Genomic DNA, 18,271 nt, shown 5'->3' with positions numbered 1-18,271 from the left:
CTGAGCAGAGAGACCTGCGCACGTGGAATTCCACCCTTTGCTACTCTTAGCCAGCTTTCTGGCGATTTAAGATCGCCCCCCCCCCCCCCCCCACCTCCCTCCCTCCACCCCCACCCCCCCCTTAATCTTAAGCAACTCTTGAGGCCCTCAACCAGGTACAATTAGCAGAAACTCAAGGTAACTCACTCAAGGGGTGGCCAGTTTTGTGTGTGAGCCAGGCTTACAGCAGGATGTTTCATTCAACCAGTGCAGAAGATCACAGAAACATGTGCTGGAATTAACTTGCACTTGAAACTCCTCGATTTTTGGCACCGGTTCAGTCGATTATGCACTGAAGCAACCATCACAACTTCACAGAAATGCCTGTGAAGATCCTTCTTGGATGAATATATTTCTGATTCACATCCACTTTAAAGCACTTCCCTCTCAGCAGCTTATCCCCACCTTTACTGTATCCAGGACTAGAAAAGAAGGAAAGTTTGGGAGGACTGTCCAAAGGATACCCACCTTGTATAATTAAATGAAATGATTCTAGGCTTTGTTAAATGAGTTACCACAATATAGAGCCAAAAGAGAAAACGCTGGAAAATCTCTGCAGGTCTGGCAGCATCTGGAAAGAGATAAAAGAGCTGACGTTTCGAGTCCAGATGACCCTTTGTCAAAGCTAAAAGGCACAGAAAGTGGGAGATATTTATACGGCAGGGTGAGGGAATGGAAGATGAGTCATCGCCACAAAACCCAAGGGGAAAGACTGCTAATGGCAGTCCACAGAGAGAATGTGAATGGCCAAACGGCAGAGAAGCTAAAATCAGAGGGTAAACTGTAACAGATGAAGATATGGGAGAGAAGGGTGGGAGAGAGATAAAATGGAGGATAAGGGGGAAGGGGGAAGAAAAGGGGGAGAAATGGTATGGAAAGGGGAGATAAAATAGGAGGGTGGGGAGATAAAAAGCGTGGGTGGGGGAAGAAAAACAAAGAAAGACAATAAAGAAATAAAAGGTAGAGAACAGCTAAAAATAATAAAAAACTAAATGACACAAAAACAAAGGGTTGAGGTGGGGTAGAACAAATCATCTAAAGTTGTTGACCGGAAGGCTGTAAAGTGCTTAGCTGGAAGATGAGATGCTGTTTCTCCAGTCTGCGTCGAGTATCACTGGAACATTGCAGCAGGCCAAGGACAGACATGTGGACGTGTGTTAAAATGACAAGCAACACTATCAAGATATAGATTTGGTGGCGCTGGAATTTAGTGGCAACAAGGGATGGGAGGCAGGGAGTTTGTTGGCAAAACTGCTCTGGCAGCTGGTTTGACCCAAGGGTCACGCATCTTGTCAATGAATTGGATGCAAAGGACGCAGCTGTTCCCCATTAATGATGGCCAATCAAATGACTAGCAGCACAGTGGGAGTGATGGCCATTCCACGGAGCGCTGGGGGAGAGGAGGATAGAGTAATGGATGTGCTCTCTCTCTCTCAGGCATGGTGGCCTGACATGCTGTTGCTGTGGGGCAGCCATTGTTGCTGAGAGGAACTTCAAAAAGTGCCCAATTTGAAGGACCCTACTGGAGCACCCAGTGAGCCACTGGCAGCCTCCCCACAGGGCAGAAGCAACCCGCCCCCCCCAACCAATTTTGGTAAGATTGGGAAGAGGCTCTTAATTTGTCACTTGGATTTAGATTTTAGAAGTTAATCCAAGGGCCAATTCACACCAACGTTTGTATCTGCAAAGCACCTCAGAGGTGAAATGGTAGGTCACAAAAGAATCTTTGAAAGGGAGATTAGGTGTCCATCCAAGTTGGATAGATATTATATAGAATAACTAATAGATTGCAGAGATTAGGTTGATAGACAGATAGATAATTAAAAATAAAGTGGCTGAGAGCAAGGTCAATGTCATAAACAACTTGCACTTCAGGATGCAATTCAGAAATCACAACATTTGAGCAGCTTATGGTCAACTGTCTTCAACACATTATTGCTGAACTGCAGCGCCAAGTATCTGGTAATCTTTGATTAATAACTACTGATTCCTTTTCCATTGTAAACGCATTAATTAGGGGAATTCATTTTCACCGTGTTTTGTGTTCTGCAGAATACAGTTTCTTTGTAGAAAATAATTTGAGTGTTGGCATTTAGTTTTTGAAACTCAGGCCAGAGGTTTACACAATGCCACCAGGAGTAGATGGGTATGTTTATTTATTAGTGTTACCAGTAGCTTACATTAACACTGCACTGAAGTCATTTCCATCCATTGACTCTGTCTACACTTCCCGCTGCCTCGGCAAAGCAGCATAATTAAGGATCCCATGCACCCGGACATTCTCTCTTCCACCTTCTTCTGTCAGGAAAAAGATACAAAAGTCTGAGGTCACATACCGACCGACTCAGTAACAGCTTCTTCCCTGCTGCTGTCAGACTTCTGAATGGACTTACCTTGCATTAAGTCAATCTTTCTCTACTGTAACAATACATTCTGCACTCTATCATTTCCTTCTCTATGGATGATATGTTTTGTCTGTATAGCATGCAAGTAACAATACTTTTCACTGTATGATAATACGTGTGACAATAATAAATCAAATCAAATCAAATTACAGTGAAAATCCCCTATTTGCCATACTCTGGTGCCTGTTCAGGTACACTGAGGGAGAATTTAGTATGGCCAATGCACTTAACCAGCACATCTTTCTGACTGTGGGAAGAAATTGGAGCAACCGGAGGAAACCCACGCAGACTCAGAGAGAATGTGCAGACTGCACAGACTGTGACCCAAGTCAGGAATCGAACCCGGGCCCCTGGCATTGTGAAGCAGCAGTACTAACCACTGTGCCACCATACTGCCCCCATATCTTCCTTCACTGGGATTTTACCAGCACAGTGCAGGTTGCAGGTGACCCTTAAGGGCAGCACGGTGGCACAGTGGTTAGCAATGCTGCCTCACATTTCCAGGGTATGCTGGGGACAGCTCGCAAGAAGCTGCCAATATCCAGCGCCATCTTGGATATGGAATGCACTGTCTGAGAGTGTGGGGGAGGGAGAGTCCATTGTGGTTTTCAAAACAGAGTTAGAAAAGGATCTGAGGAAAAGGGAGAGGGCAGGATTACAGGGAAAGCATAGGAGTTGCCAGGGGAAATAGCTAAACTGAGAACTGGCAGCAAATGGCCTTGATGTATGCTGTAAGCATTCTATGACTCTGTGAGACCCTAGAGTGGAAGTATGTACCTCTTACTGCCTGCAGAGGCGAGACTGCTACCCACTGATCCATGGCTGACATCAAGCATCTACTGCTGAGTGACAACTCAGGATGAAAGACTAAAGCAGAACTGAGAGAATCAAGTACGTAGTTAATCATTCAAATGTCTGACATTTAGATTACTGCTGGGACAACGTGATTTGAAAAACAACCAGGACCATCAAGGACTCGGTTAGCCATACAGAATATCAAGTTGTTCATTTTTTGGGTATTATAATTTTTTGGATCGCAAGTTATTTTGATTTATATAACATTTCTTCTAAAACTGTTTGATGTTTGGTCTGCAATAGGCTGTGTCTGGAATGGATTTCAATTCTTTGTAATTAAGCTGCACTCCAAATGTAATCACGACTTTCTCCATCATTTACAGTGAAGGAGGCAATAGTTTCACAGTTGGGAGGAAGCACTATTGTGACAACAATAGTGTAGAATTTACTGCTAATTATTTTAGCCGATAAGTTTGAACGGCATTCCCCAATCCGCTGTTTTAACACCATCAATATCCCAGGTGAAGGAATATCTTCACAATTGTGATGGCTTCAGCTAGGCCAATGAGGTTGGCTTGCTAGAGTATGAATTACCTGATGAGTCCTAATTGATGGTTAAATCAGGGAGCCTCATGCTCCCTATTTAAAGCAGGTGTGTCAGGCTCCCAGCCTGCAATCAGCAGGGAGCAACTGCAGAACTGGTTGTGTACACCTGTATGGTGTAAATAAAGTAACTTGGTGATGGGACTTACATCTTCGTGGAGTTATTACAACAATCCTCTCACAGGTTTGGCAGTACTAGTCTATACAAAGAAAAAAGAACAATATAGCACAGGAACAGATCTTTCAGCCCTCCAAGCCTGCACCAATCACATTTAGCTAGCTAAACCAATTGCCTGTATTCCGCTATTCCCCATTTGTTCATATGCCTATCAAGATAAGTCTTAAATGTGGCTAATGTAACTTCCTCAACCATCTCACTTGGCAGTGCATTCCAGGTCCTCACCACACTCTGCGTAAAAAATTTCCCTGCACATCTCCGCTGAACCTTTTCTCCTTTATGTTGATCTTGCACCCCCTTGTAATTGTTATTTCTCCCCTGGTAAAAAGCTTCCAACTGTTCACCCTATCTATATCTCTCGTAAGTTTATAAACTTCTATCAGGTTGCCGCTCAGCCTCCATCTTTCCAGGGAGAACAATCCCTGTTTATTCAATCTCACCTCATAGCTAATACCCTCCATACCAGGCAACATCCTGGTAAACCTCTTCTGTACTCTTTCCAAAGCCTCCACATCCTCCTGGTAGTGTGGTGACCAGAATTGAACACAGTACTCCAAATGTGGCCTAATCAACATTTTATATAACTGTAACATAATTCACCAGCTTTTATGCTCGATGCTGTGTCCGATGAAAGCAAGTATGTCATATGCTTTCTTCACCACCTTTTCCACCTGTACTGCCATTTTTAATGACCTGTGGGCCTGTGCTCCCAGATCTCTCTGTGTGTCTATGCTCCTGTTGGTCTGCCATGTATTATATAGCTCCCACCTGAATTGGATCTACCATAATGTATCACCTCACATTCGTCTGGATTAAATTCCATCTGTCATTTCTCTGCAAAATTTTCCAATATCCTGCTATATTCTCTGACAATCTTCATCATTATCTGCAACTCCGCCAATCTTAGTATCATCTGCAATTTTGCTAATCAGACCAGCTACATTTCCTTCCAATTCATTTATATGTCAGGGAATCTTGAATTAGGAAGAGAGAATAGAGCTAACCTTTCGAGTCTGGATGACTTTTCTTCAAAGCCCTGAGTTCTGAGAAAGAGTCATCGAGACTTAAATCGCTGGTTCTACTCTCTCTCCACAGATGCTGTCAGACCTGCTGAGATTTTCCAGCATTTTCTGTTTTTGTTTCAGATTCCAGCATTTGTAGTAATTTGCTTTAATCTGGAGCTACGGGTCACTGTTTAAAAATAAGGTGTCGCTCATTTAAGACAGAGATGAGGAGATATTTTTTCTATCAGAGGGTGGTGAGTGTCTGGAATTCTGTTCCTCAAAAGTTGGAGGAAGCAGAAAGTTTGTAAGGCAGAGCTCGATAGATTCCTCTTTAATTCACCTGCCATACTTTCCATTATCAATTCCACATATACATTTTCCATTGGACTAACACTCGTTTTGCTAAGTCTTTTCTTATTTAAAAATCTATAGAACTCTTAATATCTGTCTTTATCTGACTAGCCACCTTTCTCTCATACTCTAGTTTTTCTCTCCTTATCAATCTTTTGATCATTCTTTGATGTTCTTTATACTCTTTCTAATCGCCAGAGTTGCCATCTGTTTTTGCGCAAAAATATGCTTTTTCCTGAAGTTTATTATTGTCTTTAACTTTATAATTTAATGACATGAACCCTCCCCTAGGAATTTTTCTCTCTCATTAGAATGTGTCTGTTCTGATATATTCCTTTAAATGTCTGCCACTGAACTTTTAATGATCCACTCCTTAAGCACATTCCCAGTTCACTTTAGCTAGTTCCACTTTTCATGATTCCTCATAGTTGCCCTTGCTTACTAATCTTGGGCGCTCTTCTCTCTCTCAAGCAGACTGTCCCTGGCACTGTGAGGCAGCAGTGCTATCCACGGTGCCACCATGCCATCCGAGAGGAGACAACAAACTGAATGTAAAATTCAATCATATTATGATCATTGCTACTAGGGGTGCCTTTACTATAACGTTACTTACTAATCCTATCTCATTGCACAAGGCAAAGTTTAGTATAATCTGCCCTCTGGTTCACCCCGGAATGCGCTGTTTTAAGAAACTAACTTGAAAACATTCTATGAACTGCCTATCTCTTTGCCCATCCGATTTTTCCATCTAAATGTACATTAAAATCACCCATGATTATTTGCATAACTTTCTGACAAGTTCCCACTATCTGTCCAAACATTATTGTTTCTCATCTCAACCCAATCTGATTCTACCTCCCATTAACTCTTGTAATTCCAACAGGCTAGGAGTTTACACTGCTGGATGGAAATTAGAATCATAGAATTCTACAGTGCAGAAGGAGGCCGTACAGCTTATTGAGTCTGCATCAACCACAATCCCACCCAGGCCATATCACTGTAAAACCATGAATTTACCCTAGCTAGTCTCCCTGACACTCAGGAGCAACTTAGCATGGCCAATCCACCTAACCTGAACATCTTTGGACTGTGGAAGGAAACCAGAGCACCCGAGGGAAACCCACACAGACATGGAGAGAATGTTCAGACTTTGCATAGACAGTGACCCAAGCTGGGAATCGAACCCGTGTCCCTGGAGCTGTGAGGCAACAGTGCTAACTGCTGTGCCACCATGCTGCCCCCCTTTGTATTTCAGATTTCCAGATTCCACTTAACTTTGTTTTTGACTAGGTATATATTTATAGAATCGTACAGTGCAGAAAAGGCCCTTCAGCCCATTGAACCTGTACCAGCACATAAGAAACGCCTGAATCATTTGTTCTTTGCATAAAGAATCAACCTTCTGCAAATTGATTGGGTGGAATTGATTTCAGAGAGTCTTGTAGGTTTGATAGCCTGAATGATTTTCTCTGGTTCTGTACTTTGGTACGTTCTAAAGGATAAAGCCAATTCAACCTCAATGCAGATAACAGTAGTAAAGTTCAAATTGTAATGTGAGGAAATAGCATCTCAGGAGAGTCCAAAGCATTTTACGGTCAGTGAAGTACTCCTGAAGTACAATGTGAGAAATCTAACATCAATTATGCACTCAGCAAGGTCCCACAGACAGAAATCTGGGATTGATCTGGGATTTGTCTTCAGGATCATGGTTGAGGCTTAACCATTTGTCAGAACACTATGTAAATACAAAGCAAGATACTGTGGATGTGGGAATCTGAAACAAAAACACAAAATGCTGGAAAATCTCAGCAGGTCTGACAGCCTCTGTGGACATGATGTGGAAATGCCAGCGTTGGGCTGAGGTGGGCTCAGTAAGAAGTCTGACAGCACCATCTGATGAAGGAGCAGAGAGCTGAAACCTCATGATTCCAAATAAACCTGTTGTACTTTAACGTGGTGTTGTGAACCTTCTTTCAGCACCTGTAGAAAGAGAATAGAGCCAATGTTTTCAGTCTGAATGATCTTCCATCAAAAGGGAAGAAGAGTAAGCGCTTGTGTATCAGGAATGGAGTTTCTTCCAATAACCTAGACCTGTAAGTTATGTTGGCATAAGCAGCTGGAGTACATGGGATATATATGGCATTGAAACAGGCTCATTTGGTCCATTTCTATGCCTCCAATGAGTTTAGCTCAACCAGAACGCTGTCTGGAATGAGCTGGTACGATTTATTTGCAGAGACTTTGAACTTGTGATAGGAATTTCCATTATAGGGTTAAGAACCAAGGTTCTAACATGTGACTGAAACTTATGCCTCTCTCTAAATCGGGTATACTATTTTTCATCTGGTAAGGATGTGAGTAACCACATCTGTTACTTCACTGAAGAGTTTTTATTTATCCCTGGATAGTTCAGCAGAGCTCTCCCAGTAAGTTTGATTATATCATGCCCATTAATTTGACTAGATGCTGAAAGCATCAGGTGCAGGGAATTCTAATAATGTGCTCTCCTCTCAATTCTCTCCTCAGAGGAAAGTACATGTCTATGTTTAGACATGAGGGAAGTGTTTCCTTAATATGAAGCCTGATTTTAATTCTCACTGCAACCCGCATTCCATACTAATTGCAGAGGTCAGCTAACCTCAGCCTCAGCCACAATGCAGAGGAGATGTGTTAGAATTGTACTGGTCAGAGAATTGAATTCCATGGAGAGACAAGAGAAGTTGAACTTGCCAAGGAGAGGTAATGGTGTCGTGGTATTTTCACTGGATTAGTAATTCAGGAATCCAGTATAATGCTCTGGACACCAGGGTTCGAATCCCACTGTGGCAGATGGTGAAATTTAATTTAATAAAAATCTGGAATTAACAGTTTAATGACGGTCATGGAACAATTATCAATTGTGATAAAAACCCTGGAGAAAAGCGAATTACAGCAGATGGTGGAATTTGAACCCAAAAAGAGAAAATGCTGGAAATCTCAGCAGGTCTGGCAGTATCTGTAAGGAGAGAAAAGAGCTGATGGTTTAAGTCCAGACGACCCTTTGTCAAAGGGTCATAAAAATCTTTCTGGTTTACAAAATAGAATGAGGACCTGGTTCAATTCCATCCTTTGGTGATTGTGTGTGTGAGTTTGCCTCCTCATGTATACATAGCTTTCCTCTGGGTGTTCTTGTTTCCTCTGACGGTCAAAAGATGTGCAAGTTGGGGGGATTGGCCATGCTAAATTGCCCCTTAATGTCCCAAGGTGTGTAGATTTGGGGAAGTTTTGGGTTAGGTATGTGGGGTTATGGAGAGGACCTGGTTAAGGTGCTCTCTTGTAGAGTCACTGCAGACTTGATGGGCTGAATGACCTCCTTCTACACTGTTGGGATTTTAAAATAATAAATGCCTTTGGTAAATATAATTTCAGATTGGGGTGAAAATTTTCTTTCCAGTTCTGAGAGCAAAGATTTTGTATTTTACTAAGTCAACTCAAAAGATCCAAGCTTCATAAACATGTGTTTCCAGGAAATATTGGATCATATTCCCTGTACATCCCCACATCCTCCAGAGCAGACAGATTTTCAACATTGTGAGCTCCAAATGCTGATGGCAATTTTTTGCAAACCAGTGAGGCTGCTGACAGATGCAAAACTTCTGTTAGATTCATGTTAGACGAAGTTGTTTATATGTGTGGAGGTTTGATTAATTCAAATTATGCCTCAATTGAGCTTAACGAGAGCTATGGCATGAAAAGTAAACATGTTGGGAGAAATGTATAGTTGTTGCTTAGCAACCAAAAACACCCTTAGGATATGAATGCTTTTTGAATATAATTTTACTGAATTCATTTGTTTACTCTCAGCTTTGCTAGAAGGAAAGCCATACAATGGAGTGATGCTTAGGAAACCACCAAGTGCAGGAGTCTTAAAGAACAGCTAATTAAGGAAACTAGAGAAATGAGGAGAAGTTTCAGGAATATTGAAATAAAAAGGATCAAAGAGAAAGTGCCTTTGGGAATAGGATACTGTTTATGAAAGTCAAAGTCAGACCTAGGAAGTGAAGATCCAATCAGTTTGGCTGCAAATAAGTTACATAACAGAAGCAATTGTAAGTTTGTTGTGCCTATTTCCAGTGTCTGAAATAATAATATTTTGTTGCACCTGAACACCTGAGTTTGTGTAAAAGCATTTCAAACATAGGAAACCTGAATAGAGGGGTCAAAAACATGGTGCTGGATTCATTGTTAAAAGTGGAGCAGACGTTTTGTTTGAAAGAATAGTTGTAAAACCTGGAGATAGATTCTTGATGAATGCAGTTGATGGAGAGCATTGTTTGAAAGAATATTTTAAAGCACGACTTTTTGGGAGTGGATTTTGAAAAATCCCATATGACAATCATCCGGGGGAATTGTGAGAGAAATCCACGGAAGATTGGCCATTTTGTTCAGAGTGGGGTGATTTTTTGAGAACAGTATACACTTATGAAGCTAAGGGATATTATTGTATCATAAGCACATTTTTCATAACCCTTTCCCTACAATCACCCACAGTGAGCCTGAATCCAACCCCAACACAACATGCCCTTTGAACTACAAATACCACACTCAACCCTTTCTCAATAACAATCTAACCCAACCTGACAATCCCTCTGAACCCCATTACTGCTTCTGACCATTCCCAATAATCTCCACAATCCTACCTGGTCCAACTGCCCAACCCAACCACCCTACCTCGACCAGATCTGACAACCCTGACTCACCCAGAATGTTACCTTTCTATTATCTTACCCACCCGCCTCCACCCATTCTGCCAACCTACCCATCTGCCAATCTATCCACTCTGCCAGCCTACCCATTTACCCATCTGCAGCCCTACACACCTGTCACACACACAAACCGTCTGCCTTCCAGCCTACTCACCTGCCACCCTCAACACACTGCACTATCCACCTGCTACTTGCCCACCTACCACCTCACCCACACTGCCACCCCGCCCATTCACTCATTCATCCACTGACCCATTCATGGGCATTCACCCTGCCATTAACATTTACACTGGGCAGTTGGTGCTGTTTAAAGGGGCCATGTCTTGTCTCCACTTGACACTACAATGTTGCGATGGAGTTCTCTGCTGGATGCTGCACTCTTGGTGAAGGTGGGCACAGAAGACCAGCAAGAAATGTGCAAGGTGTGGAGCTATTCGAGCGTAGCAGCTAACAAATAACGATTGCAACTTCAGCTTGTGTGTTATAAATTCACAACACCTAAATTTAGATAACTGACCCCAGCTCTCCAAAAATAGAAGAACGCCTCGACAGCAACACTATACTTCTTGTTGATGTTTATCTGTGACATCTTTCTTGAAGGAATCAAAGCTCTGGATCAATTTCATGTTATTGCAACAGACTAGTTGCATTCCCGGGTCAGTTCATAATACTTTGGGGAAGGATCTGTTCCTCTCTGTCTCTATTTTTGGTTCAAACTTCCCAATTTTCCATTCAAACTCCCCTGACTTTCAATCATAATTCCACTGATTCAATCTACATAATCCATGTCTAATTCTCCACTGCCCCATTCTGTCACGTTAATTCATTACCCACATTTTAAATCTTGAAATGACACTTGCTGATGCTGCTCTAACTGCATACATTTCACTGTCAGATCGCCAGGGGTTAGGGAGGTTCTCTACAGGTCCGCCAAATAAAATAGACACTTCAATGTCAGACTAACAAGGGCTGGCCACTGTTATAGTCAGCATCTTTTCCCGAAGATAGGGGAGTCTAAAATTAGATGGCATAGGTTTAAGTTGAGGGAGGAGTGATCCTAAAGGGTGCAGAGGGGCAATTCTTTCACACAGAGGGTGGTGAATGTCTGGAACAAGCTGCCAGATGCAGCAATAGAGTCAGGCACAATTTTTTCTTTTAAAAAGCTTTTAGACAGTTACTTGAGTAAGGTAGGTATAAAGGGATATGGGCCAAATGTGGGCAATTGAGACGAGCTTAGTGGTTAAAAACTGGGCAGCATGGAGAAATTGGACAAAAGGGCCTGTTTCTGTGCTGTAAACTTCTATGACTCTAAGTGGTCTTATGTTAACACTGCGATGAAGTTACTGTGAAAATCCCCTAGTCGCCACACTCTGGCGCCTGTTCGGGTACACTGAGGGAGAATTTACTATGGCTAATGTATCTAATTAGCACACCTTTCAGGACGTGGACAGAAACTGGAGCACATGGAGGAAACCCAAGCAGACACAGGGAGAACTTGCAGACTCCGCATAGATGGTGACCCAAACTGGAAATCGAATCCGGGTCCCTGACGTTGTGAAGCAGCAGTGCTAACAACTGTGCCACCATGACATCCTCATCCCATTGGAAGGGAAGACAAAGTGAGTGTATGGGCCCTCACTCTATCTAAAGAAAGGAGTTAGAGATCAGAACCGCCTTCTAGTAATGGACCAATAGAAACAATGGCATGGGAACCAGCTCCACCAGCAGAACTGCAAATCAAACATCTTTATTCCAGCTATGCAAGTAGCTGATCTGGTATTTATTGCTTGTTGGAAATACCAGGATAAGGAGATCAATAATGTAACTTCCTAAAGGAGCAGGAACTATTTAGAACCAATGTTGAAATTGGACTAAATTAATAAAATTATATAGAATATAGAGCGCAGGTATTGGCCAATTGTCCAAACAAGTCCACACTGACCTTTATGCTTCCAATATTCCTCAACTAGGACAATCAGCATAACACTCAATCCCCTTCTCCTTCCTGTACTTTTCTAGTCTTGTCTTTCATCCATCTTTGCTAATTGGAGGCACTATGAACAGTCTTTCTCTATTGATTTGTTTTCTCCGCTGCCTCACTGCCTGTCCCACAGAGAGGCCAGTCCATGATCTAATGTTATGCATCCAAACCATCTTGGGTTTCTGTTTTGCACATTTTCCTAGTGTTGTTTGCCTCACATTACCTCATTTCCCAAATACTTCCCATCTGATTGCATCATCTGTCCAAAATATGTGAGCTTCCTCAATATCACCGCCTCCAACAAGTTCCTCATCGCACCAACTTTCTCAGCATTTGTCTGCTCGGCCATCCATGAATCTATGACGCACGTATCCATCTGATTCCTTTAATTGGAAATGCACTTACTCGACCCTCGTCACTCTTCTTGATAGTCCAGCTTTCGCAACCATATATTGTCATAATGAGGGAATGAATGAATTGAGTCTTCCAAGGCCACGTAGAACTTCAACAAAAACAGCTTTATTCAACATGCATGAGGGAGAGCAGAACTCAAGGCTATAACTACAGCTTGCCTCTGAGCTACTCGACTGAGCACTGGTTCTTACAGATTCGTACACCCCTTTCTATACATTACAAAGCATTATATTTGCATCAGGTCATCATATTGTTACTTTGAATTAGTTACAGTTCTGTTTTTGATACTTTACACAGTTCTATTGTCTTGTGTGCTTTAGTTTTAACAATTTGCTGGACATCTCCTGTCTACCTGTTTACAATATCAAAGCGTTGTGTTTATCAAACTGATTTTGATGGGGTGTTAATTATCCCATCTCCTGGATACTTGATTAAGTTTCCAGGGGCACAATGGTTCTGCTGGACACTTTGGAGCCTTGAAAATTCGCAAATGGTTTTAGTAACCTTGGAGCAATAGTACCTGGGGTGTGACTGTTTTAATGTGGACTGAGATATAGTTATTTGTATTTTGTCCTGTCTGCCTGCAGTGAGTGTGGATACTACAGAGAGGCTGTTTAACCCTTTCCATACATTCCTCTCCTGCTGCAGTTCACATACTCCTGGGTTTTGCCCTACTATGGTCACCAACCACACAAGGGCTTTCAGAAGATGATTTTTTGTTGTAATCAAGGCACGATGGCTTTTCCATACTCTTTAAGTGAGTTGCCACTTGTTAAGTGTCACCTAAATTTCTTTGGTAGACTCTACATCTCAACCTTGCCCCTCGCCTGAGATGTGGTGATCCTCATGTTAAATCATCACCAGTCAGCTCTCCCCCTCAAAGACCTGCCTATGGACTATGACCACTTTACTTGAAGAGTGGAATCATTTGATTTATTTAACCAGGAGAAGTGATGGCCTAATGGTAATATTGCTAGACTATTAATGCAAAAACTCAGCTAATGTTCTGGGGACCCAGGTTCGAATCCTGCCATGGTAGAATTTGAATTCAATAAAAATTATCTGGACTTAAGAATTTATTGATGACCATGAAACTCTTGTTGATTGTTGGCAAAACCCATCTGGTTCACTCATGTCCTTTAGGGAAGGAAATCTGTTCTCCTTACCTGGTCTTTCCTACAAGTGAATCCAGAGTCACAGCAATGTGGTTGACTCTGAAACACTCCTCTGAAATGGTCTTGAAAGACATTCAGTTGTATCAATCATGGGCAATAAATGCTGACCAGTCAGCGACGCCCATGTCCCACAATTGAATAAAAAGAAATCTGGGTGAGTGAACGATATTGTAAATGGGACCCTTAGGGAGGCAGTGACTGGGAATTTTTCATTTAAAGATACCGGCTGAGACGCAAATTTCTTTGCAAATCCGTCCCTGTTCATTTCCTGTGTTTATTCGCCATTTCATGGTCTCTGACCTTAATTGCAGAGCTGGTTCTGACCTGGCATGACCTGGATTTATTCCCCTGCTGCCAATCCAGTTTTCAGGATCAGAGAGGGAATTCTGAGTTTAAGCACTTGCGTCCATACACACTTATCGCCATTTTATTGAAAATGTTTTGAGAATGCAATTAATGGGCTGTGGAAACATTTTATGTAACTCTGGGTAAGTTCCAAATGTGTCCAGTAGATCTGACAGAACGAGGAACACTGGTTAAAGCAGCTGATATTGTTTAAAAAAGAACTGCCCTGCAACTCCAATAACTTTTTGATAAGCATCTCTTAGGTGGCTGCCTTTTCTGTCTCTCACACTAGGTAAAACACTGGAACTGCACATGCTGACTTTGGCAACAAACACAGCCTAACTGGAAAGTAATCATTTATTCATCATCAAAATGGTAAATAACGAGCAAAAGACTTGCAACTGGGGGTGTGAATGAAGCCAATCCATCAAGCAAAACAACCACCCATCTATTGACTCTGTTTACACTTCCCATTGCTTTGGAAAAGCAGCCAGCGTAACCAAGGATGCCACGCAGCCCAGACATTCTCTCTTCCGTCAGGAAAAAGATACAGAAGTCTGAGGTCACGTACCAACTGACTCAAGAACAGGTTCTCCCCTGCTGCCAAGAGACTTTTGAATGGACCCACCTCACACTAAGTTGATCTTTCGCTACACCCTAGCTATGACACTACATTCTGCACCCTCTCCTGTACTCCTCCCCATGTACTCTATGAACGGTATGCTCTGTCTGTATAGCACACAAGAAACAATACTTTTCACTGTATCCCAATACATGTGACAATTATAAATCAAATTCAATCAATTAGAAATCACTTTTCATGACAATCACTCATCTCAAAGCCCTTTACAGCCAATGAAGTGTGTTCAAAGTCATAGAATCCCTACAGTGCAGAAAGAGTTCATTCAACCCATAGAGCTTGCACCTACTCTCCAATAGAACATCTCACCCAGGCCCACCTCCTGTCTCGTCCCCATAAGCCCATATATTTACCCCACTAATCTCCCCAACCAACACTGGGATCTTTTACTGAGGGGCAATTTTTGAATGGCCGATCCACCTAACCTGCACATCTTTAGACTGGGGGTGGTGGGGGGAAGAAACTGGAGCACCTGGAGGAAATCCACGTAGGCCATGTGGCCACCTATGTATGCACTTTGGGAATATAACAACTGATTTAGGCACAACAAGCTCCAATAGAATGAAATGGGGTTTTGACCAGATAATAGGAGGGGGGTGGGGATGGAGGAGTATGGGGTGCTGGCATGAGGGTTGATGCTAGGGCTATGGTTATGATGTTGATTTGGGATAAATATCAGCCAGGACACTGATGGTAACTCTCCAGTGCATTTTTTGAAAAAAATGGGATCTTTTAACATCCACATCTAAGAGCAGACGGGGTCTTGTTTCAACATCTGATCCAAACTACACCAAAACTGAGTGTGGCAGTCCCACAGCTCTGGGTTGGAGTGTGAGTCTAGATGCTCAATTCCTGGAGTGGGACTGAAACCAACAAATTTCAGACTCAGCAAGAGTTACTGACTGAGCCACAACGTGAGGAATAGCTATTCTTCCAAATGGCGATGTTATCACAAAGAAGGGCATTAGGTCTTCACACACATGTCAACCATCATTTCTTCCATCATGTTTTATGTCAGACAGAAAATTACAATGATTAACATGGAAATGACTTAAAAAGTCTAAATGGTAATAATTGGCAGTAGCTAAAATGAATAAATGTCATTTATGATTATAGCATTGACTCATCAAACAAAGTCGTGAGTTTGAATCCCATCAGGAAAATGTTCGGGAAATCTGCTGGATGGTTGCAGTGTACAGCAGGGCAAACAGTCAGTGGCTACTGTCCTGAGTGCAATGTGCTGCTCTCTTCCACACCCTCCCTCCATTTTCTGTGCTTTGCTTCAGATTGCCAGCATTGGTAAATTTCTTTAAGTTAACGTTTATTTGTTAGTGTCTCAAGTAGGCTGACATTAACACTGCAATGAAGATACTGTGAAAATATCCTGGTTGCCACACTCCAGTGCCTATTCGGGTACACTGAGGGAGAATTTAGCATGGCCAATACATTTAACTAGCATGTATTTTGGAGTGTGGGAGAGAGCCAGAGCACCCAGGGAAACCAGTACTAACCACTGTGCCACCGTGCCGCCTTTATTATTGAAGGCATTATTTGCCACAATGTTGAAATCATGGCTGTATCATTCTTACATTTTGTTCGCATTCGAAGCAATTAGATTGCTAAATTACCTGCTCACCTCTCTCAGTTCCCAAGCCCATATTGGAAACAAAATCCCAACCTGACTATCAGCTCTGCCTCAGGGGTGTCTATCCCTGTCTCTGTATCAGAAAGCTGAATGTGCAAGCTCTACTCCAATCCTAGCTGATATCCCAGTACAGAGGGAGGGATGCACTGCCCAAGGTGCCTTTTGTAATTGTCTTTCTGGGAAAGATAATTCATAGAATCATAGAATCCCTACAGTGCAGAAGGAGGCCATTTGGCCCATTGAGTCTGCACTGACCACAATCTCACCCAGGCCTTTTGCCGTAACCCCACATATTTACCCTGCTAATCCCCCTGACACCGGGATTAATTTAGCATGGTCAATCAACCTAAGCTGCACACCTTTGGATATTTGATTCTGATCTTAGAATTACACAGCAGAGGAGGCCATTCAGCCCATTGAGCCTAGCCCCAGCTCTTTGAAAGAACCATTTAGTTAGTCCGAGTTTTCTGTAACTCCCGTCACCCCACAAGTATTTACCCAACTCCTATCTGAAATTCATGTTCCCACCATCCTTTCAAGCAGTGCACTAAATTAGTGTGAAAAAAACCTCTTCATGTCTCCCCTTCGATTTCCTCAGCCAATTGGTTCTATGATTCTATGGTTCTAATTACCCAAAATGTTGCGCACCTATAACTAAATTATTGAACAATTTGACAGATGAACTTTCTCTGGTTAATTCAGTAACATCACTGAACTCTTGTTCTGGATAGTATCATATAGACACATCTGGAAGTATTTTAGTTCCTGCAACTTCCAAACGCAGGAGCATAGTTTCTGGCATTGTTGCAGCATTAGCAGCCATCATTAAACTTGCCGCGCCTAAAGTATTTGTAACAGTTACAATTTATTCAGCATGATTGGTCAATTGAGACCAAATATTTGGAAAACAATTCTATCCATCTGATTTCTCCCTGATGGGCTGCCAGAGCCCTGGAACCATTTGAAAGTGATCAGCATTAAACAGAATTCAGTGTTTTCCAATCCGCATGATGCTTTCATTGTGGAAACTCGCAGGTTTCCTGTGGGATGCCCAAGGAAAGGAAAACAAAATTATACTTCAAGAAAAGGATGTCCTGTCAATGAGAGCATCTATTGAAGGAAACATAGAAACATACAAGATGGGAGCAGGAGGAGACAATTTGGCCCTTCAAGCCTGCTCCACCATTCATTGTGATCATGGCGGATCAGCCAACTCAATACCTACTCCTGCTTTCTCCCCATAATCTTTGATCCCATTCACCCCAAGTGCCATATCCAGCCACCCTTGAATGCATTCAATGTTTTGGCATCAACTACTTTCTGTGGTAATGAATTCCATTAGCTCGCCACTTTTTGGGTGAAGAAATGTCTCCACACCTCCATCCCAAGTTGTCTACCCTGAATCCTCAGACTGTGACTCTTGATTCTGGACTTCCCCAAAATTGGGAACATCCGCGCTGTCTCGTCCTGTTAGAGTTTTATAAGTCTCTATGAGATCCCCCTTCATTCGTCTGAACTCCAGCGAAAACAGTCCTAACCTACTCAATCATACTTCAGTCTCGCCATCCTTGGAATCAGCCTGATAAACATTCACTGCACTCCCTCGAGAGCAAGAACATCCTTCATCATATGGATGATATTGGAATAGTCTAGGTTAGATAGACTTTAGATTGGTTTTCACAAGTTGGCGCAACATCAAGGGCTGGAGGGCCTGTACTGCTCTGTAATGTTCATCAGAAAAGGAGACCAAAACTGCACACAATACTCTCAGTGTGGCCTCACCAAGGCCCTGTACAGTTGCAACAACACATCCCTGTTCTTGTACTTGAAACCTCTCGCGATAAAGGGCAACATGTCATTAGCCTTCTTTACTGCTTGCTGCACCTACACGCTTACTTTCAGTGACTGGTGCACAAGGACACCCAGATCCCTCTGCACATTCCCATCTCCT

This window comes from Carcharhinus amblyrhynchos, chromosome 3 (assembly GCF_965287045.1).
Source record: "Carcharhinus amblyrhynchos chromosome 3, sCarAmb.v2.hapA, whole genome shotgun sequence".
NCBI classification, from domain to species: domain Eukaryota; kingdom Metazoa; phylum Chordata; class Chondrichthyes; order Carcharhiniformes; family Carcharhinidae; genus Carcharhinus; species Carcharhinus amblyrhynchos.
This window is presented reverse-complemented; position numbering follows the sequence as displayed.